This window comes from Mustela nivalis (assembly GCF_964662115.1).
Source record: "Mustela nivalis genome assembly, chromosome: 5".
NCBI classification, from domain to species: domain Eukaryota; kingdom Metazoa; phylum Chordata; class Mammalia; order Carnivora; family Mustelidae; genus Mustela; species Mustela nivalis.
The window spans coordinates 115,886,103-115,907,122 of NC_139024.1; the positions used below are offsets into that span (position 1 = coordinate 115,886,103).

The following is a 21,020-nucleotide window of genomic DNA, read 5'->3' on the forward strand; positions in this document are numbered from 1 at the left end:
TCAGAATATATTCTCCGTGAAAATGGAATGGTCTTTACCCATGTTAAGTATTAGCCAATGGATTATTTCCCTGTTTAACTTTTTTAAAAAGCAAGACAATACGATAAAACTTGTAATTTTAACACATATTTTGGGTTTTACACCTTGCATAAAAAATTATTATGTAGTGGAGGTAACATTTAATATTTTGAAGTTCTAGTTTGGAGAGGAGATTTGTTATGAGAAGGAGCTATTTCATTGAAGCAGAACAGGGCAACTTAGGTGGAAAGAAATCTGTTTCTCTTTTGAAGCATTCTTGGGTTAATACATAATACTTACTAAGAAAAATTAAACAGACAGCATTCCCATTTTAGATTTATTTTCACTATGAACTTTATAAGTTTTTAAAAAATATCTTTGTTGGTTCCAGGTGGACTTCTCAGAATCTATTCATTTATATACATACTCACACAGATAAAACACCTATATTTTTTGTATTTTATATAACTGTATATTTTTGTGATATGTTTATGGGCAATCAGTCCATCTTTCTATACTATATGACTTTATGGGCTCATTTATATGAGGGAACCCTCCCCTTTTTAAGTGAAATCTTACTGCATTAAGGGGAATAAAGTACATGTTTGCAAAAAGATTGATGTAAAATGTTCGTGCAGCTTTTTTCATAATAGGAACGGACTACTCATTCACACAACATAAATGAATCTCAGAAATATTATTCAGAGCAAGAGAAGCGAGGCACAAGTATGTACCAAATGATGCCATTTATGAGAAATATAAGAACAGGCAAAACTTTAGGTGTGGTGATAGAAATCAGGACAGTGGCTTCTGGGTAAGGGTTGTGGTTGACTGGAAGGGGGCAAAAGGGATCTTTCTGGGGAGATAGAAGTATTCTGTAACTTGATTTAGGTAATGCTAATTCAGTGTATACTTGCTGTGTAACTTCTTATTTTCATATAATTTTTAACTTACAGAGAAGTTGCAAGGCCTAATACAAGGAACATTGAGATTCACCAGTTGTTGGTGTATGCGCTTGATCAAACTTATTGAGCTGACTACTTAAGATCTGGACACTTTACGGTATGTAATTTTTACTTTAATTAGGAAAAAAGCTACAACAATTTGTTGAAGAGGACAGTGATCTTGTTACCTGCAAAAAGTGAAATACCTCAATTCAGACTTCATCAGTGCTTTCATAGTGATGTTCCCCATCACAAAGAGAATCTCTGTCAGCCTTCTTTTGTCTTTACATAGATGTATACACTCCGCTTCTCTCTAAAGTTTCCTAATGACCTGTTTCATTAGAAGAAATAAGATTCTGAAAATGATTCAAGGCAGAACTGCCAGCAAGGAAACCCTGCTTGATTTTGTTATCCTATGCACATCACCTAGGAAGTGAGACTGATATCTAGCAATACTTTTCTGGGAATTGAAGGTAGTGATTATTCCTGTTAGAAGAGTTGTACCCCTACAGCGTGCTAGGTTTTGTACAGACATGTATAGTTTTTATTTCTTGGAACTTACAGATGAAGAGAAGGCAAACAAATCTACTTATCATTTTTGGGTGGTGCTGTTTATCATAAAGAGGAAAGATATGCGCTTGTAAACCATATATACTACTCTTGCTTATCAGTAAGTGGTAAATCTAAGCAGTCAATTTGTTCTCTGCTAGTTGTGGTCTCAGTAGGGTGATACAACTTAAATTTCATCTATTTAAATCCTAGCTTAAACTATGATCATTGTTAAAAACTTTCAACTTTCCTCCCTCCTTAGTTTATATAATTTTAAATATTTGTTTCTAATTTATGGATGTTGGCCCTTTTTTTTTTGCATCTCTGTAAAAAGTTGTTTATTTGATTATTTACTAGAGTGGAAGATGTTTGAGATAATATGATAGCTAACCAGCATGTCCAATGAATTAATCATTGATACTGGGAATAAATGTTTATTTTGCTTTTCCTAACTAAAACCATATGTTTATATGGACTATATATATATTTTTTTAACAAAAATAAAAGTTCTTTGAAGAGAAAAATAATAATTCTTCAGCGTCAGCTAACATGGGTAAATGGATTTTTTTCTTTCCTTTTCTTTTTTTTTTTTTTTTTTAAAGATTTTATTTATTTATTTGACAGAGAGAAATCACAAGTAGATGGAGAGGCAGGCAGAGAGAGAGAGAGAGAGAGAGAGGGAAGCAGGCTCCCTGCCGAGCAGAGAGCCCGATTCGGGACTCGATCCCAGGACCCTGAGATCATGACCTGAGCCGAAAGCAGCGGCTTAACCCACTGAGCCACCCAGGCGCCCCTGGATTTTTTTCTTTTTAATGAACATATTTATAGTCCTCTAAAATGACAGGATCTTTTCTCCCTTTCATACACATTAAATTTGATTAATCTATTGAGAATCAATAAAACATTATTTGAAAAGTTTTTGTCTGTTAGAATTTTGTTTTGAGTTGTCAAGCCTTAACAACAGATAGAATTTTTAAGATATCTGGAGTGCCTGGGTGGCTCAGTTGGTCTTGATTTTTGGCTCAGGTGATGAGATGGAGCCCCACCTTGGGCTCTTGCTGGGGGTGGAGCCTTCTTGGGAGTCTTTCTCTCCCTCTCCCTGCCCCTCTCCGACTTGTGTTCATGCTTTCTCAAAAAAAGTTTTATTTTTTTAAAGATTTTATTTATTTATTTGACAGATAAATCACAAGTAGGCCCAGAGGCAGGCAGAGAGAGAGGGGGGGAAGCAGGCTCCCCACTGAGCAGAGAGCCTGATGCGGGGCTTGATCCAAGGACCCTGGAATCATTGAAAAGAATTTTTAAAATATCTGTAGGTAGGCTTTTTAAAGACTTTTTTTTTTTTTTAACTATGGAAGTTTTAAACTACACAGAACTGGGGAGAATAGTATTATGAACTTCCATATACCTGTTCTCCAGATTTATTAATTATCCGCATTTTGGTTAATGTACTTTTAAGTTCTCACCACTATTGTAAAATAGTAGTAGTATTGGTGCATCAGATTTTTGTTTTTTCCAAAAGTTTTCTTATAAATAGAGAAACTTCAGAAGCATTGTGTTTTAGTTCAGAGACTTGACTTTGGACAAACCATAATTTTGAAACTATTTTAATTGTTAGTTTTTTTTCCTGTTAATTCATAGCCTGAGAAAAAAATTAATTTTTTTTAGCTTTTCATTTAGAACAAAGCAGTCCAAATATTCCATATCTGTATGATAAGTATTATTCATCTGAAAGGTTAGGTTATCTTCAAAGTGTAATACCTGAGGGTTGCTATTGTTTTTTCCATAACCTTCTCTTTCTCTATAAACTTAATCATTGCTCTGCTTTCTAGACCGCAAATCTCTATCTTTTGTCTAAACTTGAGGCCCAAATTTTTACCTATGTCTTGAAACTAAATATGTTTAAATACCATCCCTGTAGCAGCTGCACATGAACACCCCTCCCCTTACTCCCAGCTGAAAAGCTCTTCCCAGTTTTCCTCTTCAGCTGTTAGTAACTTCATTATTCTTGTTGGTTATTTTTACTCTTACTTCCTAAATTCATTGAGTCACTAAAATAGTTTGTTTCTAACTTTATAATGACTCTTTTAATCTTTTTGTCCTTTTCATTTTCAGTATAATAATCTTGATTTGGTTAAGATGTTAAAGCAGGAGATTGTTCCTAATATATGATGAACTTCATGTACATAATAAAGGAAGCTATGTTCCTAAAGTAAACGAAGACATTTTCTTCCCTTCCAGAGAAGGTTTCAGTCAGCCTTCTATAGGCAGACACATCAGTATTAAGGCCTATGTGTTCACTGTATTTAAGCTAAGGTTCTATTTTAGACTTCAGGATCAGTTCAAATACCCTGGAGTACAGTGGCTGGCAGGGCCCACAGTTTATGGGGGGGGAGGCAGTGTGTAAATAACAGACTTCATGAGGCCACAGCCTAGGATGAGTTCCTTCCAGCCCAACGTATCTTGAAGTGCTTTTCAGTGGAGGAAATTCTAAGTGTACATAACACATTTTCAGGACTTCCTGGTGTTTTTAAGGCTAAAGGTAAGAGTCTATGGGTTTACGTTAAAACTTATCCCTCACGCCATATTTCCTGGTCAAGATAGTTTCTGTCTAAAAGCCACCTTTTCTGAAAGTGACAGGATACTCTCTTCATTTCTTTTCTTTACAGACTCCTGGCATTGATGTTTGTCAGAAAGATAAGAACCTGTGGTTAGGAGGGCATAAAATAGAAACGGGAAAATAAGTTATATCCATTGCATTTCCCACTAGCTGTCATCCAGCCTCCAGGGGTCTTGGGCTTGATTCCTTTCCCAGTGGATTGTAGTTTATCAGTTTGGCTTGCTTTTGATCAGCTTTCGGAGATCTTTTTTCTTTATGCTCTTCTGGGAAATGTTTGAATCTCCTGGTAAGAACCAGGACCCTATTTGAGATTACTGACTTTGGGAATAAAAGAATAAAATTCCATATTGCTTTAACCTAATCCAGAATGGTTATTTTCTTCTAAGGGAATTAGCAATAATAAGTAGATTGTGAGATGCTTATGCAGAAACTAATTAATAGTTATTAAGAGCGGAAAATGGAGGAGTAAAATACATTTCTAGGAAGCTTAGTTTGGTAGGTGTAGACATTGGGGTGAGATTCAGTAGCCATTTGTTCTTAGGCAATTTAAAATCAACCTTTCTGAGCCTTATTTTAATTGTAAAATGGGTGGGTTGGATTAGGTAGTACTTTAAGGTTTCTTTGCAGCTCTGAAATTCTAAAATGAATGGTTTCTTGGAAAAAATCTCCTAATTTATATACTATTTCTAGTAAATGGTTTTTCAGTTGTTTTTTATAAAGAAAAAAAATATATATATATTTTGGATATCTGGCTCCTTTTTTCCTTTTCCTAGCCTCTAAAGGAAATAGAAGGAAAAAATATATATATATTTATATGATATATATATTTATATGGTTATATATATTTATATGGTTATATATATTTATATGGTTATATATATATTTATATGGTTATATATATTTATATATATCATATAAATATATATATATATTTTTTCCTTCTATTTCCTTTAGCCTTTTCCTTCTTTTTTTCTTTTTTCCTTTTTCTTTTCCTTTTTTCCTTTTCCTAGCCTCTAAAGGAAATAGAGGCTTTTTCCTTTAGAGGCTAGGAAAAGGAAAAAAGGAGCCAAATATCCTAAAATGGATTAGATTTTGGTATTATTTATCTTTGTTTCTCCACTGAATTTATGCTGGACTCTACTTTCTACCTTATATTTGTGCACATTTTCTTGCTTTTTCTTTCATTTACACTGTAACTTTCATATCCCTCTTTTCGCTACTGCTTTTTTCTAGCTGTTTTTCAGTACTCATTTCATTATGGGCATGGAATCTATCAGATATACCCTTGAGTCTGAGATATCACTAAATTAAATTTAGATATCCTAATGGTTGTTAGGATTAATGGGACCCCTCTACTCTATAATACAAAAGCTTAGAGAGAGGAGTCTGAGCATAAAGGAAGTGAGGGAGCCTGAAGGGAGTGTGAGTGATGTCGAAGAGAGTTTCCCAGGATTATTCTGATATATATTTTTTTAAAGATTTTATTTACTTATTTGACAGAGAGATCACAAGTAGGCAGAGAGGCAGGCAGAGAGATAGAGGGAAGCAGGCTTCCCACTGAGCAGAGAGCCCAATGTGGGACTCGATCCCAGGACCCTGGGATCATGACCTGAGCTGAAGGCAGAGACTTTAACCCATTGAGGCACACAGGCACCCCATTCTGATATTTTGATTTAAAATATAAGTTAACATTTTTAAGTTGGTGATGGTGACTCTGCCAGTGATAGGACAGTTTGGTGCCGAAGTCCTACTGAACTACAAATTTCTTGGGGGCAACAGCTGCACCTCTGGTCCTGAATCCTTATTGTTCAGAGTCATGCCGCAGAGTAAGTGCAAGTTGAACTTCATTGTCGTTAGGACTGATTCTTCAAGGTGTTCTGTGGTGCACTGCAGATGAAGAGTGTGGTACAGACTCTTAAGTAAGACTATCATTACACTGTGAAATTGAATAACATATATAGCTTCTCTGAGCCTCATTTCCTCATTTGCAGTATTGAGGAGGGGCAGTTGTGAGCATTAAATGAGACTGTACATATAAAGGCACTCAACCCAGAGTCTGGTATATATCTCCGATATGTTGACGAAATATCATTTATAGTTACATTAATAAGCACTTTCAGATTTCATATACTAGCTTCTCTTAGGTTCTAAGTAGCATTGTTGCAGAATAAGTGAGAAAAAAGCCTGTTCTTAGAATACGTGCACAAAAGATAAATAACAACCTAGGTTCAATGGGAAGTAATAAATGAGTGGTTTACTTAAGGACTCAAGAGACAAGAATGATTGTTAAGCAGCTGAGAACTTCAGAAAGGTGACAGAACTTGATCTGAGCTTTGAAGGACTAGTTATCAAGTTCAGAGGACAGTCTCCTTGGAACCGTGTTGGAATTCTAGCTCTGCTGCTGTGTAACCTTAAGCGAGTTACATGACCTCCCTCCTAGGATTGTTCAGAGAATTAAATGAGCTGATACATGTCAAATACTGAGAATGGTGCTTCAAATATGGTTAAAGCATGATAAATTATTAGTATAAGTTGAGAGAAGAGAAAATACATTTCAGAAAGCATTGAGTGATATTGAAGGGGAGATAATCTAGGTTTGTTTGAAGTGATGAAGTCAGATTGACTGAGAGGAATAATCTGTGGGAAGATAGTTGGTGATTATGTTAGGGCAGAGTTATGAATGATCAAGCCAGGTATTATGAGGTCCTTTCTGTATGTACTGAGGGAACGTGGGGAGGATTTCTTGGGTTATTTGTGAGGTGTTCTTGTGTGTTATAGACAATGTTTCTAAGTCTGTTATCTCTGGCCTTTCTCACTTTATTTCCTGATTGCAGTATAACTGAAACTTGTATTCAAACTAATTTTGACAAAAAAGCTCATGATCTTCTATCATGAACCATTTGTCCACTTCTTTTTATAAACATGAATTTTGGACTTTTTTCTCTCCATATTCCATGTGCATTATCCTTATTCCTTTTCTGCAGATTTTTGTCTCCATCCTCAGAAGCCCCAGGCTGGATCCTAAATTGCTAGAGCCTTAAAGAGACAGAGAGGAAGGGAGGGAAATAACCTCTAGTCCAGCCATCTTGCCTTTCAGATGAGGACATTGAGGTCCAGAGGAAGTAAAATCACATGTTCAAGATCCACAGCTAATTACTGAGCAGGCCTGTACCTTTTAGAGCTAAACTAGGGCTGTTTTTTTTTTTTTTTTAACTGTCGGGCCTAGTGTGATTCTCAGCCGTGTGGGTGGAAATTATAGTAGTACTACTGATAATTTTTCTACTAATTGCTATTAAAAACCAAGATAAAAAATATTTTTATCACTAGGAAAAATGTGACAGTAATTCACACTTCTTAATGAGAAGTCCATGATTACATTTCTTGTATGAGCATTACTATTCTTAAAGTAATATTTGACACCAAGGCTCCAAAATCTGCCTTAAGAAGAAAAGGGTTTCTTTCTTTCGTTTTTAGAGATTTAAATTATAAATACAATAGTGTTGTAATCATAAATAGCATTTTCAAAAAGAAATGGGCTTTTTGTTTCTATCATTTTACAGATTGATGTGCTGGTAAGATTAGCATGAAGAGTTGGGAGCTGTTGTTCTTTGACCTCCGGGCCTCCAACCCAATACTTGTAGTACAGTAGTCTCTTAAGTTTACACCTTTTCTAGCTTCTTAGATTTTAGAATATGCCACACATCATCGTGAGAAACTTGTTTAAACATTGTTTTGTACACTGTTTTCCTGTGGAGATGCAGTGGGGTGGAAGATCTGTAAAATCCTAAGCTTAGTTTCACTCTAGATGCTCAATAAATACCCCCTTTTTACAGAGTAATTTTTTTCCTCATATATAAATAATGTCTCTTCCTAGCCATCAAATAAATCATTATCAAACTTGTTTTTTTTCCCCCCTTGAAGTGTATTATTTAAACTTTGGCAAGATGGGGCGCCTGGGTGGCTCAGTGGGTTAAACTTTGGCAAGATGGCCTTCCTGCATTTGGAAAATTTGCATGGTGTACAAATACTTTTTTGTCACTTTAAGCATAATTTTATCATGAAATCATTTTGTAGCTGGTAATAATGTTCTGTATTCTTCCCCATGATTACAGAAAGAAACAGGTGTGGGTTACATAAAGATGCCCCGGACCTTTGCTTATCCTGCTATATTCCTTCAAAGATAGTAGGCTTCTGGACTAGATTCATTTTTACTAAAATACGAATTTTTCTTATTTTCAAATGCTGTGAAGTTGAATTGTATAATCCAAGTGTATACAAAAAAATTTTTTTTCATGTCCTCAAAGCTTTGTATCAGTCAGATCGCTTACTTCTATTTCCCATGGTTTGATTTCTTTTTTCCTGTCTTCATTTTTTTTAAGGGAGAAGGGAATTTTTTTTTCTCTTATAATCTGCAACTTCTTTTGCATTCGGAGGATTCTTTAGGTAGAAGCCCTGCAATTCTTGTACATTTGAGAAAGAAAGAGACTGTTGATGTTGTAACTTTTATATCAGTAATATGATTTACATTTCCATTTTTATAAATCATTAAATTCCTGTTATTGCTATGTTAACTGTCGTGTACCATTTATATATGCTATAGTTATGTTTGGTCATACTGAGTTCATCCACTGTTGTCAAAAGTGGAAATACCACGGCTGGGGTGTGTTTATATATTGCCTTTGGAGTTGTAGCCATTGACGAATAGGAAACTGAAAGCTGAAAGTTCAGGAAATGTATTGAGACTTTGTGGAAAAAATATATATGATACTTAACTGCTAAAATTCATAGGCATTTGAAGATTAAAATGTTTATATATGAGTTTAGTTAGAGATGAATATTGTGGATTCTTAAAACAATGCTATCAGATACTTAAGTATGGTAATAGATGCAGCGTGTGCATTGTAGGCCAGGAAAGTTTTGCAATGCTAGAGAAAAATGCAACAGATTATTATATGTGTTCAACTATATGCTTTCAAGAAAAAAAAACAGTTGGCACATCTGTCAAATTCTTCAAGGATGTCATATTTTCAGAGACTTGCAGTTTTGGTTATAGTTTAGTTTTTGGGAAGAGGAGGTCTGTATATTACAAAGTAGCCCATTTTACTCTTAGGAAGTTCTAATGGCTTAAGTTTTATTTTCTCATTTTGAATTGAACTTTGTTTCCCTATAATTTATTAATATATTCTATTCTGTAATTTTTTTAGTATTGAAAATAAGATAATAATTGATCAAAATTACTGAAATTACTTAAATTTAAATGTATGCAAGGTTTTTTTTTTTAATGAGGCATTTTAGGTGCCTCAAAATACTATGCATAATAACCTTTATTTTTGAACTTATTTTTTAAAATTTTTGTCAGGAGATATGATTAATGTATATGTCTGGTAACCTGTATTTTCTCTTACTGTACTTACCTATTTTAACAGGTTGTGGTTTATATGGATTCAACATTTTTACTCTTTGAGACAAGTAGGAAGTTTTAAATCTTAGAAATGGGGAATTTTTTGAATATTGTATTTTCGTTGCTCTTCTGTTGTATATTTCAACAAAAGGGGTGACTAATGACTATTTCACAGCCACATGAAATGAGAATTCTATTTATTATTATGTTCTTTTTAGGAATTTTAGCTGCATTATATGTCTGTGGTTATGGTCACTTTAGTAGTCTCATTAAAATTAGCCTCTTTTCAAGATTGATTTTGGTTTGTATCTGTTAAGGTCATACGTTCACCTCTGAACCATTTTGGCAGCTAAGGGAATAGAAAGCAATAGCTTGGCAAAGATTCGAAACTACTGGTTCCACTCCAGGAGGTGAGCAGTGGCTCCCTACTAGAAAGTCTCAGAATGCTGTTTCTAGAAGAAGAGGGGGAGAAATGGACTTGGGGCTGAAGGAGTCTCAATAAGGTCAGACCACAAACAGACTGGGATGGAAGGATAAGAAGTTGAACTTCATATGGTAGTTGCTCTGTTTTTGCAGTAGACAGTTTTTTCAAGAACAAGAATTTACTGTTATTATACTTCTCGTATATGTTCTATTCTATAGCTTCTTTTTTTTTTCTTTAAAGATTTTATTTATTTATTTGACAGAGATCACAGTAGGCAGAGAGGCAGGCAGAGAGAGAAGAGGAAGCAAACTTCTTGCAGAGCAGAGAGCCCTATGTGGGCCTTGATCCCAGGACCTTGGGATCATGACCTAAGCCGAAGGCAGAGGCTTTAATGCTCTGAGCCACCCAGGCACCCCTTATTCTAGAGCTTCTTAAGCAGTACATGTTCATTGTACAAAAATTTAGTTAATGTGTATAAATTAGTGATGAAAATTAATATTTCGTATAACATTTTTTCCCTCCTCATATGTTCTTAATTTCTCTTAAACTTCATTTAGCATCTAGCCTAATTCTTATATATTTGGAAGTGTGCTTGTTGAACTATTCTTTTTATAAATTGTGCTTCTGATAACTTAAAATTAATTATGACAGGAATAGGAGTCCATTTTTAAAGATTTTGTTTTTATTTGATATAATTTACCTATTAAATTTGTATCTATTTTATGGGGAACTGTAAGCATGAGAGCAGATAGATACCTAGAAGTCAGAGTGGCTTTTACTGGGAAAATGGGAAAAATAGAGACCTAAATTCCTTTGTTAGCTCTTTGAGGGCTTGATCTAGGTTTGTCTTGTTCATCATTATGTCTATATCCTCAGGCACAGTGCTTGGCACATAGGAATTGTTCTGTAAATGATTGTTGAATGAATGGATGAGTTTTTCATTAAGCATTGAGTGGCTTGTATTTCCTGCACTGTGGGTGATCGAGATCAGTTATGTGCATCCAACATTAAGAACTTTTGCTATTTACAGCCTTTTTTTCTTTTTAAAATTTATTATTGAATTAAAAATTTTAAATTTTAAATTTCAATTAAAATTTATAATTGACATGCAATGTTATATTAGTTTCAGGTATACTATATATATTTTTAAAAATTTTATTTATTAGAGTGTGTGCACAGGAAGGCATGTATTGAGGGAGGGCAGAGAGAATCTCAAGCACAATCTCAAGTTGGTTTGGCACTGAGTCCATGACCTGAGCTGAATTTATGAGTTGACCCCCCTAACCAACTGAGCTGCCTAGGTGTTCCTCGGGTGTATATGTTGATTCAGCAATTCATTGCACTGCTCAGTGCCCTCCATAGTAAGTGTAGTCACCCTCTGTGACCATACAAAGTTATTGCAGTGTTATTGACTATATTCTCTATGCTGTACTTTTCATCTTCATGACTTAATTATTTTATAACTGAAATTTTGTACCTCTTAATCCGTTTCATCTAGTTCACCCATCCTCCCACCCATCTCCCCTCTGGTAACCACTAGGTTGTTCTCTGAATTTAAGAATCTGTTTTAGGGGGTACCTGTGTGACTCAGTCAGTTAAGCGTCCAACTCTTGATTTCAACTCAGGTCATGATCTCAGGGTCCTGAGATCAAGTCCCACATCAGGCTCCATGCTGGGCATGGAGTCTGCTTAAGATTCTCTTCCCCTTCTGCCCCTTCCTGCCACCCAAGCTCACAGACTTGTGTCTTCTCTCTCTCAAATAATTTTTAAAAAATAGTCTTGTCTTTTATTTCTTTTTTTCTTTACTTTTTTTGGAGGAGGGTCAGAGGAAGAGGGAGAGAAAAAATCATAGGCAGGCTCCATGCCCAGCGTGAAGCCAGATATGGGGTTCAGTCTCATGACCCTGACCTCATGACCTGAACCAAAATCAAGAGTCAGAGGCTTAATAGACTGAGCCACCCAGACACCCCTTTTTCGTTCTCTTTTTAAGTGAAAATTTAATACTGATTTTTTTAAATGATATGTATGACCTGAAAAGATACATGCACCCCTGTGTTCATTGAGCATTATTTACAACAGCCAAAATATGGAAGCCACTTAAGTATCCATCGATAGATGAATGGATGAAGAAGGCATGATGCACATGATTATTACTCAGCCATAAAAAAGAATGAAATCTTGCCATTTGCAATAACATGGATGAACCTAAAGGGTATTATGTGAAGTTAGACAAAGCCACATACCTTTGATTTCACTTAGGTGGAATCTGTAAACAAAACAGAAACAGACTCATAAGTAGAGAGAGCAAACTGGTAGTTACCAGAAGGGAGAGGGTGGGAGGATGGATGAAATAGCTGAAGGGGATTAAGAGGTATGAATTTATAGTTATAAAATAAATTAGGGGATGTAAAGTACAGTATAGGGAATGTAGTCAATCACATTGTAGTAACTTTGTATGGTGACAGGTGGTAATTGCTTATTATGGTAAGATTTCATAATGTATATAAATATCAAATCACTGATGGTATACTGAAACTAATATTGTATGTCCAACCATACTTCAGTTAAAAAAGGATGTATAGGCATGTACCTATACACACATATACAGCCCCAAAAGAGAAAATCCCTTGTTTCTTCCCCTAAATCTCATTTCGGGATTGACTATTAGTGGTTTGTTACTATTTCTTTTTAGATATTTTCTTGCATTCACAAATAAATGAATTTCCTTTACACAAATAGAATAATAATGTACATCTGTTTTGTGACTTGCTTTTTTCCCCTCCCTTTAGGTCATTCTTAAATATCTTTCGTATTAATTCACATATAGGTGCTTCTTTATTTTTATTTGCTGTATAATATTCCACTATGGGATGGATAATAATAGTCCAGTAAGGGGACACATAAGTGGCTCAGTCTGTTGAGCATCCGACTCTTGATCTTGAGGTCACTGGGCATGGAGCCTACTTTAAAAAATAAAAAGTCTAGTAAAGAAGTTTTAGTTTGTCCTATTTCCTTTTTTACACTATTACAACTATGTTGTGCTTAATATCCTTCTGCATATAATTTTTCTTCTGTGAGAATATCTACAATAATTTCCTGGAAGTATTGCTGGGCTAAATGATACTTTACACTTAAACTTTATAGATATTGGCAAATTCACCTTTAAAATACTTTACTACTTTGTACTTTCACTAGGAATATGAGGTGTTATTTTCTAATAACTACACACTTTCATTTTGCTGATTAAAAGAGTTCAACTTTTTTTTCTTTTTTAAAGATTTTGTTTATTTGTTTGACAGATCACAAGTAGGCAGAGAGGCAGGCAGAGAGAGTGGAGGAAGCAGGCTCCCTGCTGAGCAGAGGGCCCGATGCGGGACTTGATCCCAGGACCCCGGGATCATGACCTGAGCCGAAGGCAGAGGCTTTAACCCACTGAGCCACCCAGGTGCCCCAAAGAGTTCAACTTTTAAAAATTAATCCTTCCCATAGTAATTTGAGATGTTTAGAAGATGATAGATTAATATAGTCCCATTGCCTGATGTAATTAGCTGAAGTCACGTGGACGGTGTTGGTCTGTGTGGTCTAGAGACCTGTAGTGTACATTGCACTGATTCAGATCAGAGAGATCAAGATGTTGGTTTTCTCGAGTTTTTATTTATTTATTTATTTATTTAAAGATTTTATTTATTTATTTGACAGAAAGAGATTACAAGTAGGCAGAGAGGCAGGCAGAGAGAGAAGGGGAAGAAGGCTCCCTGCTGAGCAGAGAGCCCGACTTGGGGCTCAATCCCTGAGATTATGACCTGACCCGAAGGCAGAGGCTTTAACCCACTGAGCCATCCAGGTGCCCCGGTTTTCTCGAGTGTTGTCTTAGAATGTTTTTAGATAAGCATTTATTAGTGATATTCCAAAGAAGTAGAAGGTCCTGAGTGCTGGTTTGAGAAGTTTTGGATTTGTTGTGCTGGGGAGCCATTTAAAGTCCTTGATTTGGGAGTGTTGTGTGTGTGTGAGGCTTTACTGGTAGTATGTATAGAGTGAATGGAAGTGAGTGTGCTGGAAGTACGTAGATCAGTGGGACAACTATGGTAATTCAGGAAGGCAATGAAGAAAACCCTGAATATGGTAATAGATACGAATTTGAAAGTAAAGTAGTAGGAAATACAATGAACAGTTGGCAGGTCCTGCTGATAAAATGGAGAAAAAATATATTAAAGTTCTAAACCTAGGAGAATAGCAAGATAATACAGATTAATGAAATAAATAGAGAATAGGCCAATTTTGGAAAAGTTGATTTTCTTTAAAAAAGTAGGAATATAAAAGGAGGTACCGAAGTATCTAAGGTTAGGCAATTAGAGATCAGAAACTGCAAAAGGGAAGAACGAGCAATTATAACTAGATTTGGTTATAGTAGAAGTAGTGGTGAATAAAGAGTGGTAAGTTCTGGTATGAAGTAGCTGATGGGAAAAGATGTTGATTGAAAACTACATTTTGGAAAGGCGTGCTCTCAATAATGGAAAATGGGTTGAAAGAATCAGGGAGGGCACCTGGGTGGCTCAGTGGGTTGAGCCTCTGCCTTCAGATCGGGTCATGATCTCAGGGTCCTGGGATCGAGTCCTGCATCGGGCTCTCTGCTTGGCAAGGAGCCTGCTTCCTCCTCTCTCTCTCTCTGCTTGCCTCTCTGCCTACTTGTGATCTCTCTGTCAAATCAATGAATAAAATCTTAAAAAAAAAAATCAGGGAAAGAAGACATTAGTAATCTGAGGTGTAGGGAAAGAATCAGGGTATGTATCTGCATATGGTACAGTATTTACTTGGTATTTTCCAGGTAGATACTTTGTTCTTCCTTTGGTAGCGATACCTCAGAAAATTGTAATAGTTATTTTAAAGATGGATTTGATGTTAATATTCTACTTGAAAAAGGGTTTTGGAAAAGTAGTTTTGGTGTCATATGCTATGTTCTTTTTAGTTTTATAAAATGTTTTCATCTTGTTTTAGTATCTCTGGGTCCTAAACAAGAAAAAATATTGCTTATTGCTGGGTAAAGTCCAGATACCTTGTGCAGTTTAAGTGGTCACTTAAAAAAATGTTTCCTGGCTTATGAAACATGGCTAATAACCACTGGTAAGAATTCATCCTTTTAGGACATAGTAAAATCTGTCATAGCACTTGTCAGAATGGAGCCAATTCACAGGAAATGATCTAAGATCAAAGTCAGAACCTCTGACACTATGTGAAATGATTATAGTTGCAAGTTCAGGTGTCATTCTACCTGGTTCCTCTGTTCACTAGCAATATTGTGCCTCTTAATTTCACCATCTGGAAATGGCAATAACACTTCCTATAGCATAGGGTTATTGAGAGAGGCTCCATCATGGAACTTACATTCTAGTAAGGGGAGACAAGAAATAGCCACGTAAATCTATGTGCCAGGTGGTAAATGGAGGGGAAAAATGGTAGGGCGGATTGCGGTTGTTTCTTGTTCTTATATGTTGGGTAATAGGGAAGCCCTCTCTGATAAGAAAGTGTTTGAACAAAGACCTGAAGGAAGTGAGGGAGAAAACTCTGTGTTTCGGGGTGGGGAATGGTGCTAGAGGGGACAGCAGGTGCAAAAGCCGTGGTGAGAGGCATGTTGGTGGGGGTATAACAAGGCTGGTGTGGCAGAAACAGAGTAAGTGAAAAGAGAAGCAATAGGAAAGTAATTTCGAGCTAGCCACTGACCAGCATGTAGGGTTTTAAGTATAAGAAGGACTTTGGATTTTATTCTGTGTGAGCTGGGAAGCTATTGGAGGGTTGCCAGAGTAATTTTTTTTTTTTTTTTTTAGCTACTCTGATTGTCACCTCTCCCCTTAAGAATGCTTCAGTTCTCTGTTTCCTTTGGAATAAAGTTCAAATGCTTATTCTGGCACACCAAGTCCTTCACAGTTAGCTTCTGCCTATTTAGTTAGCATCATCTGCATCCTTTTCGCATGTACCCTCCACTTTAGCCAATTTGGATTACATGCGGTTCCTTGGATGGGTCATGATGATTCACGTCTTTGTGTCTTTCTGCATAGGGTTATTGCCCTGTGAGCAACCCTCCCTCCCAGCTCACAGAGTCATTGGCTGTGTTTTAGAAGGCCCTTTTTGTGCTCCTAGAGACCCTGTGCCTTGTTCTCTCCCCATTCTCCCCCCTAGCAACTTCCTACTCAAGCCAAGGCCCTGGAATGTGCTGTGTGCAGTGTTCTTTTACCAGCCTTGATTTTACTCTTGCCACACCCTTGCCAGTTGAAATTAATGTCTATCTTTCAAGAACCAGCTGGAGCATCGCCCCCCTTTGCCTGCTTTATAAACCGCCATCTTTTCCCTACACTTATAAATACTTTGTAGTTCTGTTGTACTTAATCACAGTTATCTTGAATTGAAATGTTTCTTTGTTTTGCCTCACACAAAATCCTTGACCTTATTCATTTTAGTTTCCATTGTGGCTCCCAGTGTAGGGTCTTGTGCAGAGTTCGCATTTGGTAGGTACTCATTGTATGCAGGATTCATAGGATTATTGGAAAACCGTTTGGGTTTGAAGATGCTCAGGACCACAAGGAAAGTTGAGACATCTGTTAAATTAACAAAAATGTACTGTAACATAATGTTGGTGATGGCATGGCCATCTTGGTTCTCTTCTATATTTGCTATTGGTACGAAAAATTAGTATACCCCCTTTGAAATGTAGTTTGGCAAAATGTATTCAGACACATAAATGTTTCGTGGGTTTTGACCCAGTGACACCACTTCCAGAAATCATCTTAAGAAAATAATACAGTGGTCGCTTCTCAGCACATGCACCAGAATTGGAGTAATACAGAAAAGGTTAGCATGTCCCCTCTGTAAGGAAGACACACAAATTTGTGAAGTGTCCTATATTTCTTGTAAGTAATACCTCAATTAAAAAAAGAAAAACCAAAAAAAGAAAATAAACCAGAATGACGATTTCAACTACTAATATTGAAAGTTTATTATGTGACAGACATCATGCAAAGCCCTTACTTAATTTACTCCTCAAAATTCCAAGAGAGGTGACTACTGTTATTTCACATGATAGAGGAGGAAATTACACAAAGTAGTTGAGCGACTTGCCCAAGCACCACTCCTGTAACTGCTATGTTGTCAAGCCAAGATTCTCACTGAAGCAGTGTGTTTAAAGAATCCATATGCCTGGGTGGCTCAATTGGTTAAGTGTCCGACTCGATTTCGTCTCAGGTCATGATCTCAGCATTGTGGCATCCAGCCCTGTGTCAGACTCCACGCTCAGCAGGGAGTCTGCTTGAAATTCTCTCCCTCTCCCACTGCCCCTCCTTCTTGTGTGTGCATGTGCACTCTCTTTCACTCTCTAAAATAAATCTTTAAAGAAGTCATACCTTTTTTTTTTTTCTTTTTAAGATTGTGTCTTTAAATAATCTCTACACCCAACATGGGGCTTGAACCCACAACCCTGAGATAGAGTTGCACATTCCACCAGCTGAGCCCGGCAGGTACCCCAAGAATCCATGCTCTTAATTATATGATAAAAGCCTAGGCACAAAAATGTTCACAGCAGTGTTACATAGTATAGGTATACTGGAAGCAATCTATGTCAGGAATTAATCTCCATCTATTCAATGGGGTATTTTTTCTAAAAGCTTTATTGTCATAAAATTCACATAGCATGGTGTTCCCCTCTTTAAAATGTATAAGTCAGTGGTTTCCAGTATATTTACAGAATTATGCAGTTATTACCATTATCCCACTTAAGAGCATTTTATTGCCCCCAAAAGAAATCACACACCCATTAGCAGTCAGTCACTCCTACTTCTACCATTACCCTAGGTAACCACCAATCTACTTTCTGTCTGTGGATTTACGGACATTTCATATAAATGGAATGCTACAATATATGGTATTTTGTGTCTCTCTCATTTAGCATATTTTCAGGGTTCATTCATGTAGCATGTTATCAGTACTTCGTTGCTTTTCAATAATGTGTTGTATAGATACACTACATTTTATTTAACCATCCAATAGTTAATGGACATTTGGATTGTTCTACTCTTTTGCTATTCTGAATAATGCTGTTATGAACATTGATGCACAGGTTTTTGTGTGGGCATATGTTTTCATTTTTCTTGGAATTGATCAAATGATAACTTTAACTTTTAGAGGAACTGCCACACTATTTTCCAAAGCACCTGCACCATTTTATACTCCTGCTAGCAGTGTGTGAGGGTTCTAATTTTTCCACATCTTTGTCAATACTTGGTATGATGTGTCCTTTTCCTGGCGTGTATGGAGTGGCTTTGATTTGCATTTCCATACGGACTACTAATGTTCAGCATATTTTCATGTAATTATTTGCTATTTTTATGTCTTCTTTCAGTAATGTCTGTTTGAATACTTTGCCCATTTTTAAAAGATTTATTTATAAGGTTTATTTTAGAGCAAGTAGGATGGGGGTCAAGGGGCAGAGGGAGAGAGAGAAAGAATTTCAAGTGGACTCCCTACTGAGTGTGGAGCCCACAGCCCTGAGATCATGACCTGAGCTGACATCAAGACAGTTAACTGAATGAGTGACCCTTAAGGGTGTTCAGTGTAGGGCTTGAACTCCTACCCCTGAGGTCAAGAGTCGCATGTTCCACTGACTGAGCCAGCCAGACACTCCTGCCCATTTTTTTTTTTTTAAAGATTTTATTTATTTAACAGAGAGAGATCACAAGCAGGCAGAGATAGAGGAGGAAGCAGGCTCCCTGCTGAGCAGAGAGCCCGATGCGGGCCTCGATCCCAGGACCCTGAGATCATGACCTGAGCCGAAAGGCAGCGGCCTAACCCACTGAGCCACCCAGGCGCCCTCCTGCCCATTTTTTAATTGGGTTATTTGTTTCTTTGTTACTGAGTTGTAGATTTTTTTTTATTGAAGTCTTGTTGAGATAATATATTAGTTTAAGGTATACAATATAGTGTTAATAATAATGTAGTTAACTACATTATGAAATGCTCACCATGATAAGTGTAGTTATCTATTACAAATATAAAGTTACAGTATTATTGACTGTATTCCTTATGCTCTACGTTTCATCTGGGACGAATTTGTAACTGGAAGTTTGCTCATCTTAATTCCCTTCACCTATTTCACCTCTCTCTAGCCCCCTCCTCTCTTGTAGCCATCAGTTTTCTTTTTTCTGTATTTATGAGTCTGTTTCCACTTGCTTTCTATTTTAGATTCTATATATATGAAAACATGTATTTGTCTTTCTCTGACTTATTTAGCATAATACCCTCTAGGTTCATACATGTTGTTGCAAATGTATGATTTCAGTCTTTTTTTAGGGCTGAGTAATATTCCATTGTAGATACATACCACATTGTCTTTAGTCGTTCATCCATTGGTAGACACTCAGTTTGCTTCCATATCTTGCTTATCGTAACTAATGCTGCAATAAACATAAGGGTGCCTGTATGTTTTTCAATTAGTATTTTTTTTTCTTTGAAAAAATACCCAGAAATGGAATTACTAGGTCTTATGGTATTTCTGACTTTCAATTTTTTGAGGAACCTCCATACTGTTTTTTGTAGTGGCTGCACCAATTTACATTTCCAACAACTAATGCAAAGAGGTTCCCTTTTTCCACATCATCACCAACACTTGTTATTTTTTGTCTTTTTGATAATAGCCTTTCTAACTCTAGGTGTTAGGTGATATTTCACTGTGGTTTTGATTTTACTTTCCCTGATAAGTGATGTTGAGCATCTTTTCATGTATCCTGGCCACCTATATATATGTCATCTTTGGAAAAATATCTTGTCTATTCAGGTCCTCTGCCCGATTTTTTTTTTTTAACAAGAGAGAAACATTTAATTTTTCTTGTGTGGAAGCTCATAAAAATAGGAAACTCAAAGAAGTAACCAAAGCAGGGAGTTTTTATACCTTTTAGACAAAGAAACAATAAATTTTTGAAGAATTGACAAGACAAAGAAGTTTGGGCTTGGTATAGCATTTCCAATCTTCTCTGCCTAGATTTTAATCAGTTTGGTTTTTCAGGGTTAAGTTGTAGGAGTTCTATATTTGCATGTTAACCCCTTATTGAATATATTAGCTGCAGATGTCTTCTCCCATTCAGCAGGTTGCCTTTTTTGGTTTGTTGGTGGTTTCTGTCACCGTGTAAAAGCTTTTTAGTTTGATGTCCCAGTTGGTTTTTTGTTGTTGTTTAAGATTTTATTTATTTATTTGACAGAGATCACAGGTAGGCAGAGAGACAGGTGGAGGGGGGTGAGGGAGGAGGCTCCCTGCTGAGCAGAGAGCCCGATGTGGGACTTGATCCCAGGACCCTGGGATTATGACCTGAGCTGAAGACAGAGGCTCTAACCCACTGAGCCACCCTGGTACCCCCCCAAGTTGTTTGTTTTTGCCTTTGTTTTCCTTTCCTGGGGGACATATACAAAAAATATTGCTAAAGCTGATGTCCAAGAGTTTACTGCCTGTGCTTTAGAAGTTTTATGGTTTGAGGCACCTGGGCGGCTCAGTGGGTTAAAGCCTCTGCTTTCGGTCAGGTCATGATCCTAGGGTCCTGGGATGGAGCCCCACATCGGGCTCTCTGCTCAGTGGGGAGCCTGCTTCCTCCTCTCTCTCTCTGCCTGCCTCTCTGCCTACTTGTGATCTCTGTCGGATGAATAAATAAAATCTTTAAAAAAAAAAGTTTTATGGTTTGAGGTCTTATATTTAGGTCTTTGATACATTCTGAGTTTGTTTTTGATATAAAAAAGTAGTCCAGTTTCATTCTTTTGCATGTAACTGTCCAGTTTTCTCAACCGCATTTATTGAAGAACTGTCTTTTCCCCATTGTATATTTTTGTCTCTTTTGTCATAAATTAATTTCACCATATAACCTGGGGTTTATTTCTGGGCTTTCTATCCTGTTCCATTAATCTATGTGTCTCTTTTTGTGCCAGTACCATATGGTTTAGATTACTGTAGCTTTGTAGTATAGTTGAAATCTGATATTGAGATACCTCCAGATTTGTGCCTTTCTCAAGATTGCTTTGGCTATTTGGGTTCTCTTGTGG

At 36.6% G+C, this 21,020-nt stretch overlaps 1 protein-coding gene across 14 annotated transcripts in view; it reads left to right on the forward strand.

The window, feature by feature from the left end:
* Positions 1 to 21,020, forward strand: part of FKBP5 (FKBP prolyl isomerase 5) — a 117,083-nt gene that overhangs the window by 6,046 nt on the left and 90,017 nt on the right. For all 14 annotated transcript variants that reach the window (XM_082732382.1, XM_082732388.1, XM_082732395.1 and 11 more), the window contains one exon: positions 975 to 1,080. The gene's annotated coding sequence lies outside the window, so the exon portion shown is untranslated. The remainder of the gene's footprint in view (positions 1 to 974; positions 1,081 to 21,020) is intronic.